Below are 15,754 nucleotides of genomic sequence, written 5' to 3'. Positions count from 1 at the left end.
GAGAAATTTTAAAAATTAAAAAAAAAACAAACCTGGCTGCTTAACATAACTTTGGCATTGCTTTCAAATTGTATTCCCACTTGCAAATCTTACCACTGGATTTTTTTCACATATAGTTGATATTTTATTTCCCTGTTAAAGCCAAATTCAAGAAAAAAAGAACAAGAGAAGGAGAGAGGGGCGGAGAGTGGGGTAGGGGAGAAAGAAGCAAACAAGCAGCCCTGTAGGAGGATGAAGAACAGCTTGATAAAGATCACCAGAAGATTGCTGCCTCTAGAAAGATTAGGAACCTTGTAATAAATAACCCCGTATAAATCTAAAGAGATCTGAAATGTTTAACTAGTTTTTCAATGTGAGCAAACACACACACACACACACACACACACACACACACACACAGAGCAGTCTAATATGCTTTTGCTTCATATCCTGAACTACATAAAAATGTCCTATTATTGGTATTCGCAACAATTTAATGGCTTAGATAGATTATATTCCTTAGGGGCAGAAGGCAGCTACGATACAAAGCTCAAGTTCCTGAAGTTCAGATAGTTTTAGGGCATTAAAAATATTTCCCATAGGAAGAATTAATTTCTCAAGCAAAAAACAAGGAGAATTGAATTTCTTCAATTAATCCCATGCTTTGGACAGAAACAGTGGAAATTCTTGGTCTCATAGGTGACTTTTGCAGAAAGGCTTAGACCAGCATTTTCCCAGGAGGCCATATCCAGGTCTGTTAGAAGTATATAAGAATGAGAATATGTAAGAAATTCGCATATTCATTGTGCAAAGTTTACATAGACTGACAAGGTAAGGTCCATACAGTTGATTCTTGGGCACTTTTCAAGTTTTCACATCTGATTGCTGCTACCTTTAAGTTAGTCAGTTTGAAAGTTCACTCATCTACATTCCTTCTCCCTCAGCTAACATTATGGTCTTGGGTCCCCTGAGGGAAGGCACATTACTTAATTCTTAGAATCATAGGTAGGATTATGAGATGTGAGAGTTGAAAAGGTTTTGTTTTCAACTTTACATACAGATTTAGAAAAATAATGGCAAGGTCATTCAAAATTTTCCTATGGCCCCCCTGAGTTAGTGAAACACAGTTTGGAAAACATTGTCTTTACAGGGAAAATGCATAGAAACCCACCTAAGAAATAGTTTAGAGCAGATGCTTTGGAGTCAAATAATCTTGGGTCCTTATCCCAGTTCTGCTTCTCACTAACTGAAATTCAGCAAGGTACTGAACTTTGCAGAGACTTTATTTTCTCATCTGTAAAATGTGAATTATAATAAAGATTGTCTCATGGGGCTGTGCAAATTAAAGGAGATACTTTTAAAGTGTTTATGATGTTACCTGGATTTAGTTCATTATTGTTTTAGAACATTAACTCTGTCCTTTCCTGCATGGCTTTCATCTTCAATTGCATCAAAGGTGTCCTACAGATAATTTTTCCTGAATAAACTTTCATAATCAAACCTTTCATATTCCACATCAGCACAAGAACTAAGGTTATTCATAGGGTGAAATTTAAATATCCTTTAAAAAGTTTTAACTCAGTTATTAATCTCATTGCCAAATCACCAGCATCCTCATCGTCCTTCAGCAATGAACTAAGGTCGCCATGCTTTTCTGCACCACCTCAGAGCCCCCCAGTACATTTCATGGTCATTACCTTTGTTCATACCCACTCTTAAGAACCACATGGGTCTGACCTGTGTCAGGAATAAGGTACAAGCAGGTATTTCTTTTCCCCCTTCCAGCTCTTCCATTTACAAAGAAGGGATAAAGAAACAAAACTCAGCAACTAGAAGAGGAGAGGATGTTAATTCCAGACCTTGGCTGCTTTTAATTTGAGGCATTTCAGTATGGCTATTTCTCAGAGTCATTGAGGGCTAATGGTGCAATCCGATTTTGCCTAGATGAATTTCCCATGACAAATGATATTGGCTCATCATTTGTGGTCATGATGGAGTGCCAGTATTTTTCTTCCTCCAAAGCTTGGGTAGGACAGCATGGAGTTCTTATGTTCTTTAGGACATTTGTTTCCAATTTTGCAAACACTGTGAATGTGGTTATTTTTGTAGCTCTGTTAGGAAAGTGCATGGCATTTGGTTTTTCTTGTTGGAGTTAATTATAAATCATTAGATTTCCAGTGACCACAACAAAGTCCTTGGACCTTGAAGCTCAATCACTGGTGATTGCGATAGTCCTACCCACAGCCCCCACCTCTTGCTAAATCTCTCCATTTCTCATTATGGAGCAGGAGAGAGAAGAGGGCGTTATTTTAAGATGTTTTCATTGGCTTCTAAATGTAAAGCTTTGGTTCCAAGGTCTTCTTTTTTCCCAGAGCAAGATAAACTTTGGGGGGTTGTAAATCATGGGACTTTTGCATCGTTTGACAGGGTCCATGTTTAAAAGTCATTCCAATCGCCTCTCTGATGACTTAGGAAGCCAAGAGAGTTGCCCACGCATCATGAAAAGGACCCTTTCAGTAGCACTGGGCCTATGCCCAGATCTGTTGCTTTAGGACAATAAATCATTTCTATTTTCACCCCCCTCCCCACCTCCATCCCCATTTATAGAAAACAGCCTTGTGACCTGACTGGTAACTTTAGGGCCAGCCATTGGCAAAACTGGGAGGCCCAAGATAAGGAGCCTTCCTCTACGTGTGAACAGACCCCTCTTCCTGCCCAGAATAAGGCACACACATCTTTACACTGCCCTGAGCCTCCTGCTGTAATTACCCATCCCATCTCACTCTCCAGGACAGCACCCAAAGTACTGAGATTTTTCCCACCATAATGCCCCTATCTTGAGAGTTATTTTTCAACAAGGGTCTGTTTCCTGCTAAAGAGTAAATGGTTAATCTAATTTTAAAAATAAATAAATACCAGCACTCAAGTGTCAATAAAATGCCAACTATAATGACGTGAGAGGAAGACTTATTTTCTACTTATTTAAAAAAAAAAAAAAAACCCTCCAAACCCTCCCTTCACTCAAGCCCTTCTTTGGTTGAATCAGGGTGGGTAGCTGAGACTCTCTTGTTCACCCCCTACCCTCAATGCCTAGAACAGACCCTGGCACACAGTAGGCTCCCATGACTATCTGTGAATGAGTAAGAGCCCACCCCACTTTCCATTTCCTCCCCCACCTGACAGATCCTCAGCGGGACCTTGAAAGAAGAGCTTGCAGCCAATGCAGTTGACTCATCAACAGATTCATCAATTGATGAAACAGATTACCCTAGAATCTTGATGCCAAAGTTCACTTAGTTCAACCTCGCCGCTTCATAGATGAGGAAACGAAGGCCCAGAAAGGAAGAGTCTCCTGCCCCAGGTCACACAGGGAGTGACTCTGTTATAGCACCCAATCTCAGGTCCCTAGACTCCCAGGTCAGGGCTCATCCCCTTGGGTTTATCTGCCCTGTTCTTTACTTTTCAGGGTAAGACTTCTGGAGAAGGTTCACTTAGAATCGCTGAGATAGATGTCCTTAACAGCCTCCTAAAGAAGATCTCTCCTTTTTTTTTTTTTCTACTTTCTAAGCTAGAATTCCAAGTTTTGATGTTACTTGAAGACGATTAGGCAGTATGAAAAGAAAATCAAGTACATTATACCTTCCCTTTATTTCCCATGCAAAAATATGTTTTTAAAAGTTAACACTGCATCCTAGCCCACTGCCAGGAGGTGATGGTAAGAAGATGGGAATCAGAGGATAGTTGGAACTGGGCAGATGTTTCAATACTGGTTCATGGCTGCCCTCTGTCAAATGATATTGATCTTTAGTTTCGATCTCCACTTACTAAAAAACCAAACTAGGTAAATTTGCTTTCATTGACTTTGTGTTTGTATAAGGAGAAGGAAGGCTGAAAAACAATCAGAGATAATCACTAATTCATTCCAATATGTGTTTGGCACCAACATTCTATGAAAATAGCCCATGTGAGTGCAACCAAAGATCTCCTCACTAAATCCAAAGATTATTCCGTAATCTTTTTCTCTCTCTTTTTTTTTTTTTTTTTTTTTGAGATGGAGTTTCACTCTTGTTACCCAGGCTGGAGTACAATGGTGCGATCTTGGCTCACTGCAACCTCCACCTCCTGGGTTTAAGTGATTCTCCTGCCTCAGCCTCCCGAGTAGCTGGGATTACAGGCATGCGCCACCACACCCCGCAAATTTTGTATTTTTAGTAGAGGTGGGGTTTCTCCATGTTGGTCAGGCTGGTCTTGAACTCCCAACCTCAGGTGATCCACCCACCTCGGCTTCCCAAAGTGCTGGGATTACAGGCATGAGCCACTGTGCCTGGCTATTCCGTAATCTTTATCTTCCTTCTTCTCTCAGCAACACTGACACTGGTGATCCCTCTTCCCTTCTTGGCACACTGCTTTCCAATAGCTAATGAGGATCTACTTTTAATCAAACAGACATACACACACACACATACACACACACACACAAACCCCCAGCCTTATGATTATGAGAGGAACAGGGTATCTGAAAATTTAAGTTCTCAACCCCCTACCCCTTCCTTTCTGCTCCAGGAATCCCCACAAGCAAAAGACACAATAATGACAATCAGCTTGAAAGCCACATATAGAGCTTGAAGACTGTCTCAGGGTGGCTCCCCCTCCAAAGCAGATGCTGAGGTGAGGATTTCAGGACATGTTTATGAAGGTGATTCCAGGAAGCACTGTGAGGAAGTGAAGCAGAAAGCAGGCAGGAAGGGAGGAAAGCCAATTAAAGACATCTTACTAAGGTAGCTGGGTCCTCTGCCCCATTTGGGATCCTCTGAGAGGCTTCAAAAACACACCTGAGAATTGTCCCACTGGAGGGACAGTTCTGGAGGGTGAGGAAGCTGGGGTATTTATCCTCCAACTCTTGTCCCACATCAGTAGAGAATCCACAAGGGCTGCCAACTCTCCCACACCTCTGGCCTGCCCCCACTTGGCCCCCATAGTCTCTGCAGATGGCAAACCCATGCAGGCAGATGCAGGATAGCCCTGGGCCTGGAAGGAAGCTGTCTGCAGAAGTTCTCTATGGAGAGCTAAGTGGAGGTATGCAGGCACCAACAGCATCTGTTGCAAAGAACAAACAGGTGATAAAAAAACTACCCACTACTCCAAAAATGAGTGACCTGCTGTTGAGAATGTAGAGCACTGTGGGAGGTTAGAGGTGGGGCATTAGCTGCACTAAGGAATCATCACATGAAACCCAATAGGAGACTGCCCTTTTCCTCTAGATAGTAACCTTATTCCTAGAAGACTCTTGCCCCTGCTCATTCTTCATCTCAGCTTTTAAAAAAAGTTTCTTGAGGAGGCCTTCCCTGACCTGCTCTCATGCCCTTCTCCCTCCAGTAACACTCGAGATGCTTACGAATCAGTGTCCACCTTCCCCCAAGGACTCGCATTCTCTTAGCGCAGTAACACGTCTGCCTTACTCACTTCTGTTTTGCTGACACCTGGCGCAGAGCCTGGACATGAAAGACGTTCTGTAAATATCTGTAGAGGTTTTGCTGGAACATACATTTAATGTGGCCTAATTGTGGGTCATATTGTGTTTAGTGTGAATGGATCGAGTTAGGCCTCCTGACTCATTTTGTCTGTTTTTACTTGATCACTGTCCCTCTTCTGTGGATGGTAGGTGACACTGTGTTCCTCAATGCAGCTCAAGTCAGTAAAAACCCAGGTGAGAGAGTTCCATCAAGTTTCATTAAAGGAAATTTGCTAAAACTTCCTCCCTCTAACCTCCTTACTGTCACAACCGATTTATAAAGAACAAGGGCTTACGACTATAAAGGATTTAATCAGGTTTCCTCTTTTCTTGAGAGGGTGAAAATTCAGCTTCCTTATAGAGTGAGCTGTATGATGTTATCACTGCCTTTTCCGGGAAGGACAAGCCTGTTCCACTTAATGACTAACATTTTCTCAGGATCTTATTTCCTTGGAGCTTTTCATAGCAGTTATAATATAACAGTTAATTAGCCAGGCATGATGGCGGGTGCCTGTAATCCTAGCTACTCAGGAGGCTGAGGTGAGAGAATCGCTTGAACGCGGGAGAATCGCTTGAACCCAGGAGGCAGAGGTTGCAGCGAGTTGAGATTGCACCATTGCACTTCAGCCTGGGTGACAGAGCGAGATTCCATCTCAAAAAATAAAAATAAACAAACAGTTATAGGGAGGAGACTGGCAGATTCGCTGCCCTCAGACATGGCAGAGGGAGATGGGATAGCAGAAATGGAAGAGGGACATGAGTCACTCTTAAAGAACTATCCCCAACTTCTCTGACAATGTGTTTTCCATCAAAACAAATGGCAGTAACTCACTCATATTAACTCAAGTAAAGGGTGGAGGTGGTTGTAAGGAAAAAAAAAAAATGCCTCATGGGACCCGGCATGGTGGCTCACACCTATAATTCCAGCACTTTGGGAGGCCGAGGCAGGTGGATCACTTGAGCCCAGGAGTTTGAGATCGGCCTGGGCAACATGACAAAACCTTGTCTCTGCAAAAAAAAAAAAAAAAAGAAAAAATTATCTAGCCTTGGTGGTGCATGCCTGTAATTCCAGCTGCTAGGGAGGCTGAGACAGGAGGATCGCTTGAGCCCAGGAGGTCGAGGCTGCAATGAGCCATGATCACACCACTGCACTCCAGCCTGGGTGACAGAGGGCCACCCTGTCCCAAAATGAAAGAAGGGGAAAACAGGGAAGGCAGGGAAGGAAAGCAAGGCAGGCAGGAAAGAAAGAAGGCCTCATGGGAAAGCAGAAAAATTTGAACAACCACACTCAGGAAAGGCAAGAAACAAGGCACATCTAGGGCTGGCCCTCTTAACTCTCTCTTTTTTGTTCTTTATATTCCTCTAACAATAACCTTCCACATCATTCATGTGTTCCTCTCTTCATATGTTAACATTTTAATTCTAGCTCCTACAGCTAACTGGTAATGGGATCCTTATTTTTCAGTTCCATATCGCAAAAAAGGAACCTGGCCTGCCCTGCTTGTTTGAATTGAGACAAATTCTAGTAACAAGTCATGGGTTATTGACAAGCCCATAGACGATGCTAACTTTGAGACAAGTACAGAATCAATGTGGTGGGAATAAGAATGGGAAGAAATGGCTAGGTATGGTACTTCATGCCTGTAATCCCAGCACTTTGGGAGGCTGTAGGTTGCTTGAGCCCAGGAATTCGAGACCAGCCTAGGCAACATGGCGAGACCCCTATCTCTACAAAAAATACAAAAACTAGCCAGGCATGGTGGCACACACCTGTAGTTCCAGCTACTCAGGAGGCTGAGGCAGGAGGATAGCCTGAGCCTGGGGAAGTTGTGGCTGCAGTGACCCGTGATCATGCCACTGCACTCCAGCCTAGGTGGAGTGAGACCCTGTCTTAAAAAAAAAAAAAAAAAAAAAAAGAAGAAGAAAGAAAATCGGAAGAGAGAGTTTTAAGGCATGGAACATAGACATACCCACTCAGGTGAGTGTGAAGGCAGAACTTCCTAAGATAGTGTAGACTCTATAAATAGCCAAAAATTAACTGTCTTAATCCTCCTCCAGCAGAGACTGGTAGCTGGTGGCTTAGGATGCAGAAATTTACATTTGTTTTAAGACAGCCTCTTCTTCACTGTTCCATGCAGACGATGACTTCCAACTGGGAGACTCTTCAACTCTCTGCCTGAGACTTTTGCCAATCATAGCTCCACTCACGCTCAAGGCAAGCCAGAGGTGCCTGGGGGTTGATGGCACCAGGTGCAGTCTTTAATGACAAATGGGAGTTGCTAAATACTCCAGAGGCTTTGGCCCTTATGCAGGGCAACTCTGAGGCTTGTTCTGCACTTTCTCCCAGAGATCCAGAGAGCAATTGAGCCAGTTTCTCACAGAAATAAGCTGCTCCATGGCACACGCTATAACGGCCCTCCTCCCTTCCTTGTCTCACTTCACATTACTGCCTGTCATCGGAGATTTACAAATCCTAGCTCACAGGGTGCTTCCTGAAAACTCAACCTATGGAAAGAATTTTCCATATTTCAGAGATTGAACCAATACTTTTTCCAGATCTGTGCTCCAGATCTCATTCTCCCACTGTGTCATGGTTCCCTGGCCCCTGTTCTGTGATGCAGTCACCTCAAAACACAGATAGCAAGGCAATAAAAATCCACACATTTATCATTTCCTACCATAAGATGTGTTTGCTCAAGTGATAAAATTGGACAAGCAAGTGGTTAGCTCCCAGATTTTCTGAACTTGTGGACTAGGTCACATCTCAGCAATTAAAACAGTAACTTAACAGTAACTTTCTTAAAACAGCTTAAGAAATGAATTGGCCAGGCATGGTGGCTCACACCTGCAACCACAACACTTTGGGAGGCTGAGGTGAGCTGACCACTTGAGGTCAGGAGTTCAAGACCACCCTGGCCAACATGATGAAACTCCACCTCTACTAAAAATACAGAATAAGCTGGGAGTGGTGGTGCATGCGTGTAATCCCAGCTACTTTGGAGGCTGAGGCAGGAGAATCGCTTGAACCCAAGAGGTGGAAGTTGCAGTGAACCGAGATTGTGCCACTGCACTCCAACCTGGGTGACAAGAGCAAAAGTCCATCTCAAAAAAAAATAAATAAAATAAATAAATAAATAAATGCCGGGCGCGGTGGCTCACACCTGTAATCCCAGCACTTTGGGAGGCTGAGGCAGGTGGATCACGAGGTCAGGAGATTGAGACCATCCTGGCTAACACGGTGAAACCCTGCCTCTACTAAAAATACAAAAAATTAGCCAGGCGTGGTGGCGGGTGCCTGTAATCCCAGCTACTCGAGAGGCTGAGGCAGGAGAATGGTGTGAATCCGGGAGGCGGAGCTTGCAGTGAGCCGAGATAGCGCCACTGCACTCCAACCTGGGTGACAGAGCGAGACTCCATCTCAAAAAAAAAAAAAAAAAGAAAGAAATTAATTAAGTGGTCCAGCCTCAGAAATTTGTCACAGTCAGAGAAATGCAGTCAACAACTAAAAACAACTAAAAAGTAATTTTAAAACAAAATAAGCTCTTCAAATGGAAAGGTAGATTCCATTCATGCTTAAGAACTCAACATCAACATCACAAACGTTCTAAAGTTAATATATAAATTTAATGCACTCCAAATAAAAATTATCAGCAGTATTTTTTAGCTATCTTCTTATGGAAAAGTAAGTAAGTAAAACTAGCCAGAAAAATTATATTTAAAAAAAGCAATGAGGGAAAATTAGCCTTGCCAAATATTAAAATATAATATAAAGCTACATTGATTAAAGCAACATAATACTGCCCCATAAATAGAAATGTCAATGGAATAATCCAGTAATAGACCCCAAAGCATACCGAAATTTAATATATTATTAAAGAAATGCATTCACACAATGGGTAGCCATATGGAGAAAAAAAATTGAATCCATTCCTCTAAACTTAAAACAAAATGAATTACAGATGGAGTAAATATTTAAATGTAAAAAATGAAAACCACAAAATTATTAGAAAAAATAGAAGAAATGTTTGTACAATCTTGGAATGAGGAAGGCCTTCTAAGCATGACATGTAAATCAGAAGTCAGGGAAGAAAAGACTGAAGTTTGACTACACAAAAATAAAACATTTTTGCACACCAAAAACCTCCATAAGTCAAAAGAATACATGGCCAAAAAAAGATGTAGTTTTGCGCAATTAGTATCACAAGTGGCTTAATTCCCTAGCACATAAAGAACTAGAAATTTTATGCAAAATCAACAACTTAATATTTGCTAATAAAAGTGCGAAGGATACAAGCAATCAATCCACGGAGAAAAAGTAAAAATGCTCTTAAAGCATGATTAGTTTCAGTCATAATATGAAATGCTTAACCTTACTAATGATAAGTACAATTAAAACTATAATGAAGTTCCATTTTTCATCTATCAAATTGACCATATGGAAAAGTTCAGAATCACTGATTTTTGTTTGCTTGCTTGTTTGTTTTTAGAGATAGGGATATTGCTCTCTTGTCCAGACCGGAGTGCAGTGGCACAATCACGGCTCACTGCAGCCTCCAACTCCTGGGCTCAAGTGATCCTCCAGCCTCAGCTTCCTATATAGCTAGGACTACAGGAGCATGCCACCACACCCAGCTAAATTTTTTCATTTTTTCATAGAGGGGGATCTCACTATGTTGCTCAAGCTGGTTTCAAACTCCTGGCCTCAAACAATCCTCCTGCCTCAGCCTCCCAAAGTGCTGGGATTACAGGCATGAGCCACCACACCTGGCCCACTCTGCATTGTTGAAGATGCTGGAGAACAGGCAATCTTACACACTGCTGGTGCCAGTATGAAGGACACTATCTACTAAAATTATAAATGCACGTATCCTTTGACCCAGCAATTCTACCTTTGTGGGCAGTTCAGAACCCTCTCTAGAACAGGGGTTGGTGAATTTTTCTATGAAGGACCAAACAGTAAATATTTTAGGCTTTGCAGGCCATGGGCTCTCTATCTCAGCTATTCAATTCTGTCATTGTAGCATGAAATCAGCTACCGACAATATATGAATAAGCATGGCTGGGTTTTAATAAAACTTTATTTACAAAACAGGTTGTGAATACAATTTGGCCTGCAGGCCAGTTTGCCAACTCCTGCTACAGTAGGGCATCAGGAACAAAAAGGCTGCACACACCCTTGCTATGGCAGAGACCACTGGCTGTTCCCAACTCCATTTCTCACATATAGTAAAAGCTCTGCAGCTAGAACTTGGGGGACCAGTCAGGAATTGCATTTCTCATCCCTCTGTGCACCTTGTTGGCCACATAACTAAGCTCTCCGTGATGTATGAATAGAAGTATAACTTCTGGCTCACTTGCTTAAGAATAAATCTCTGTTGCTGGACCTGTTCTTTTTCCCCTTCTCACGGGCTGCTGACAGTGAGGAGAAGGATGTTAAAGCCAATACTTAAAATGGCAGCACTGCCATCAACCAGGGTCCTGAATTACTCAATGGAGCAGAGTGATCCAGGGCAGGTCAGGTTTGCAACATAATAAAACATAATAAAAATTGTTGCAAACATGACCTGGGAGAGAAAAATCTTTTTGCTTCACAACCTTCTGAGAAGTTAACATTCCTGATAAAATGCTTAAGCAATTTTCTGTGAACTTTAATAGGATTAAGGTTTGCTGTGGAAAACCAATTACCTACATGCCCAATTACCCACACACTCAGTGGCCAACTGTCAATCAAGAGCCTAGTGACCTTTAACCAGACTTTCTTTTCTTTCTGTGTCTAGTCTAACAATAATTATCTAACCATCCTCTTTTCCTATAAAATGTCCCTGCCAAAAGTGAATTGCGGAAGTGGCCTTCTCAGGTCCAATTCCCTTCTACACATGATCATAATAAAACTTTAGTACATGCTCATAACCAAATTGAAAAGTTTCCTCTAACACTTGGAACATTCACATGTATGTTAGTCCATTTTGCATCACTATAAAGGAATACCTGAGACTAAGCAATTTATAAAGAAAAGAGGTTTAGTTGGCTTACGGTTCTGCAGGCTGTACAAGCATGGCTCCAGCATCTGCTCCTGGTGAGACTTCAGGAAGCTTCTAATCATGGTGGAAGGCAAAGGGGGAACAGGTGTATCACATAGGGAGGGAGGGAGGGAGGGAAGGAGAGAGCACGTGCACGAGAGAGGGAGAGAGAGAGAGTGAGTGTGAGCAGACAGGAGGTGTCAGGCTCTTTAAACAACAAAATCTGTGTGAATTCAGAGCGAGAACTCACTCATTACCTTGGAGATGGCACCAAACCAATTATAAGGGATCCACATCATGACTCAAACACCTCCCACCAGGCCCTACCTCCAACATTGGAGATCACATTTCATGTAAGATTTGGAAGGGAGAAAACATCCAAACTATATCAATGTGGTCTTGTAATGTAAGTGAGAAATAAATTTACTTTTATTTGAGTCACTAAGTTTGGGTCTCTTTTACAGCAACTTAACCTACCCTAATAAATTTACACTTTAGAAATTTGCTTTGAGTTTACTAAATGCTTACTTTGTGCCAGAGACTATCAAAGCACTTTATATGCATTATTACTAAACTCCATTTCTTTTTCATAGTACAGATCTGCAGCTAGGATTGGATTGCCAGCCAAGAACCTCCACTGCTAATAATGATAATAGCAGCAATAACAACAATAGTACCGCCTAATACTTATCAAATGCTTACAATGTGCCAAGCATTAAGCAAAACTGCTATTCTTCACAATCTTACAGGGGTTCTTCTTTAAAAAAAAAAATCCAAGTTTAATTACTAGCATTAAATTAATCTGACTGGTTAATACACTTTATTTAGAAAATGAAAGCAAATCTGCTTTGCCAAGATACATTTCTGACAGTAAAACTCAATCTTCTTGGTTTCCGAAGATGCAGAAAAAATGAATCTCCTCTTAAAAGGGATAAGATTCCCAGCATACAGCATCGCTGGGTGAGAACTGGTGGTAGGATTTTTTCTTATGCTCCTCAAAGAGGGATCTTATTTTTATAAAGGCTGAGAAATGCCACACACACTTTTGCTGTTTAGGATTAGCTCATGGGCCCTTTAGAAGCAAAGCTTTGAGGTGCCCTCCAAGACTTTTCTCCTATTTCTCAAAGAACTAAAAATAGAATAACTATTCAACCCAGCAACCCCATCACTGGGTATATACCCAAAGAAAAATAAATTGTTCTACCAAAAAGACACGAGGCTGGGTGTAGTGGCTCATGCCTATAATCCCAACACTTTGGGATGCCTAGGCAAGAGGATCGCTTGAGCTCAGGAGTTCAAGACCAGCCTGGGAAACTTAGTGAGACCTCATCTCTACTAAAAATAAAAATTAAAGAAATAGTCAGGTGTGGTGGTGCATGCCTGTAGTCCCAGCTACTAGGGAGGCTGAAGCAGGGGGATCACTTGAGCCCAAGAGATCAAGTCTGCAGCAAGGTATGATCTCACCATTGCACTCCAGTCTGGTGACAGAACAAGACCCTTTCTGCAAACAAAACAAAGAAAAAGACACATGCATTCATATGTTCATAGCAGCACTATCTACAATAGCAAAGACATGAAACCAACCTGGGTGTCTATCAATGGTGGATTGGATAAAGTAGCATATATATACCATAGAATAAAACTTGGCCATAAAAAAAGAACAAAATCAGGTCCTTCACAGTAACATGGGTGCAGCTGGAGGCCATTATTCCAAGTGAATTAATGCAGAAACGAAAGTCAAATATCACATGTTCTCACTTATAAGTGGGAGCTAAACCTTGAGTACATGCAAACAAAGATGGGAACAACAGACAGTGGGGACTCGAAAAGGAGGGAGGAAGGGAGAGGGGCAAGGGCTGAAAAACTTCCTATTGGGTGCTCTGTTCATTATCTGGGTGATGGGATCAATAGAAGTACAAACCTCAGCATTATGCAATCTACCCCAATAATGAACCTGTGTATATACCCCCTGAATCTAGTTTAAATTTTAATTTGAAAAAAAAAAAACTTTTCTCCTAAATGCCTCTTCTCTTTCAGAGAAAGAAATTGTCTCACTTTGCCCCCAAAGACTTAGCTCAGCTTTAAATTAAATTAAAATTATAGGTATAGGAGGGAGAATTCAATTTTGAATTAAGGTACAGGCTGGACCTCAAATCTTTGTACAGCCTTTTCTCTCAAGGCGTTGTAAGGTCTGATATATTCATGTCTGACCTTAGCAGGGTTGGACAGATGTTTTTGTTATTGTTTTAAGGGGGTTTTAGTGGGATCTTTTCTACTTAGTGATACTTCTAAGGCAAGATTCAGAGGAATGGTCTCAAATGGGGGCATCTGCATCCATGCATTATTGTAAGATCAATTAATAAACACCGGGGACACATCTAAGGGCAGGAATCCCAGGGCCATAACCTCTGGATACCATGCTACCAAAGGTATGAATAAACCACATGATCCTTCTACGTTGTCCAAGAGCAGAATCCTGTTTTCTACAGTACTTCAAATAATCTAAAAGTGTCTAAGCCTCAGTTTCCTCATCTGTTAAATGGAACCATTACTACTATCTCATAGGTTTGCTGTGAAAATCATTATGGAGTATTTAGTACTCTGAAAGCTTGCAGCCTGTATCTTAATCTCTATGACATTCTTCAGTACAGTGGAAACCCTGAGCAAATAACTTCTTTGTGCTCAGATTTCTTCATCTCTATAGTGGGGATAATGAGAATATCTGTATCATGGGATCATTGTAAGGATTACATTCTTGTGTGGTGCCTCACATAACATTATTGGCATCACTACCACTACTACTATTACCACTACTGCTTCTGTTTAGCAGAGGAAGTTTCTAGCCATGTCACGCCAAGGGAAGGGGTTGAAAATGGTCCTTGAACCCCTGAAATAGGCTTCCTTGGGAGAATGATCTCCAGAAAGTGGGTCAAGCATTCTGGGTTTGTGAGTGCAGGAAGCTGAGACCGTCTTGCACCAGCCTCCTAGGGTTGGCCTGTGCCCTAGGATGTGGCTGTGCACCTGAACTCAAGGAGAGGCTCAAATCTGATGTCTTGGCAGCCAGAGCTCTCAGTACTCATGGCCCAGTCTAGCCCACAAGAAGTGGAATGTCCTCCCTGGAGAACCACTGAAGGCTCCTCTCAGATGAACAAGCCTATGGGACTGTGCAGAATTCAGCTTCACCAGCGACACCCTCTGGCAGCAAGAAAGAAACAGCTGAGACAGCATAGGGATTTCTCCCCAGATTCCCCTGGTATCAAAAGAAGACTGGCTGCCCCACCCGGTTCTTTGAGATTAAGAAAATATCCTGGAATTCATAGACATTTTCAGGACTGGAAGTCTCAAGAGAACTATATTTGGAGTCCCTGTTTGTGCGGAAGAGATTAAGCAATCTGTTGGAAAACTAAATCATCCATCTATCCATCCATGTATCCAATTCTCAAATAATTATTGAGCATTCACTATGTGCCAGGCACTGTTTAAAACATTAAGGATACAGCAGCAGACATGGTAGTCAAAGAGATGTGACGATATTTGTACCCTGTGATTGCAGAGCAGTTCATACAAGCCATTTAACATAGAATCATACCGTAATGTGAAATGTGTTTTTTCACTTCTCCCTCAACCACCCATCTCACGCAGTGCATCTAGCCCCCACCAAGGCGCAAGGGCATCCATAGACAATGTTCGTTAGGCCAAACACTGGCCTCGTTGGCCTGCCCCAAAGACTGCAATTATCCCTAAGAAGGAGTCATTCTTTTGGGTTCAGATCGTGCAACTGCCAGAGTCCCTATTTGAATGCAAATAGCCTTGCAGCAGTGACACATTACATCATTGTCATTCATTATCACCTTTCAAGTGTCACAGCAAGGCTGGGGGTGGGGGTGAAGAAATCCTGGAGAGGGAGAGAATCTGAGTGACTTCTTCCAGGAAGAACAAGACTAGCTGATGTGGCTCAACAGGGGAACAGGAAGGGAGCTAACGGGGCTACCAACAGGTTGAAGAAAGGTGAGGTGAACACAAAACCATTTTTCCCTACTTCAGGGGGTGAGTGAAGGACTGTCTTGAGGGAGAGACCAGAAGGCAACAGCATGATCAGTAACAAACTGAAGGATGCCTGGTATTAGGCTATGCAATTCAGGTTTGTTTTCACATAGACCTGGAGCGCTTAAAAAGGTTCACAGTCCTCTATAGAAATGGACAGGGTATATAACAACATAGACTAAATCTTTACTTAGTAGGT

This window comes from Hylobates moloch, unplaced genomic scaffold (genome assembly GCF_009828535.3).
Source record: "Hylobates moloch isolate HMO894 unplaced genomic scaffold, HMol_V3 SCAFFOLD_6, whole genome shotgun sequence".
In the NCBI taxonomy this organism is placed as follows: domain Eukaryota; kingdom Metazoa; phylum Chordata; class Mammalia; order Primates; family Hylobatidae; genus Hylobates; species Hylobates moloch.
The sequence above is the reverse complement of the archived record's forward strand: the minus strand, read 5'-3'. Positions refer to the sequence as shown.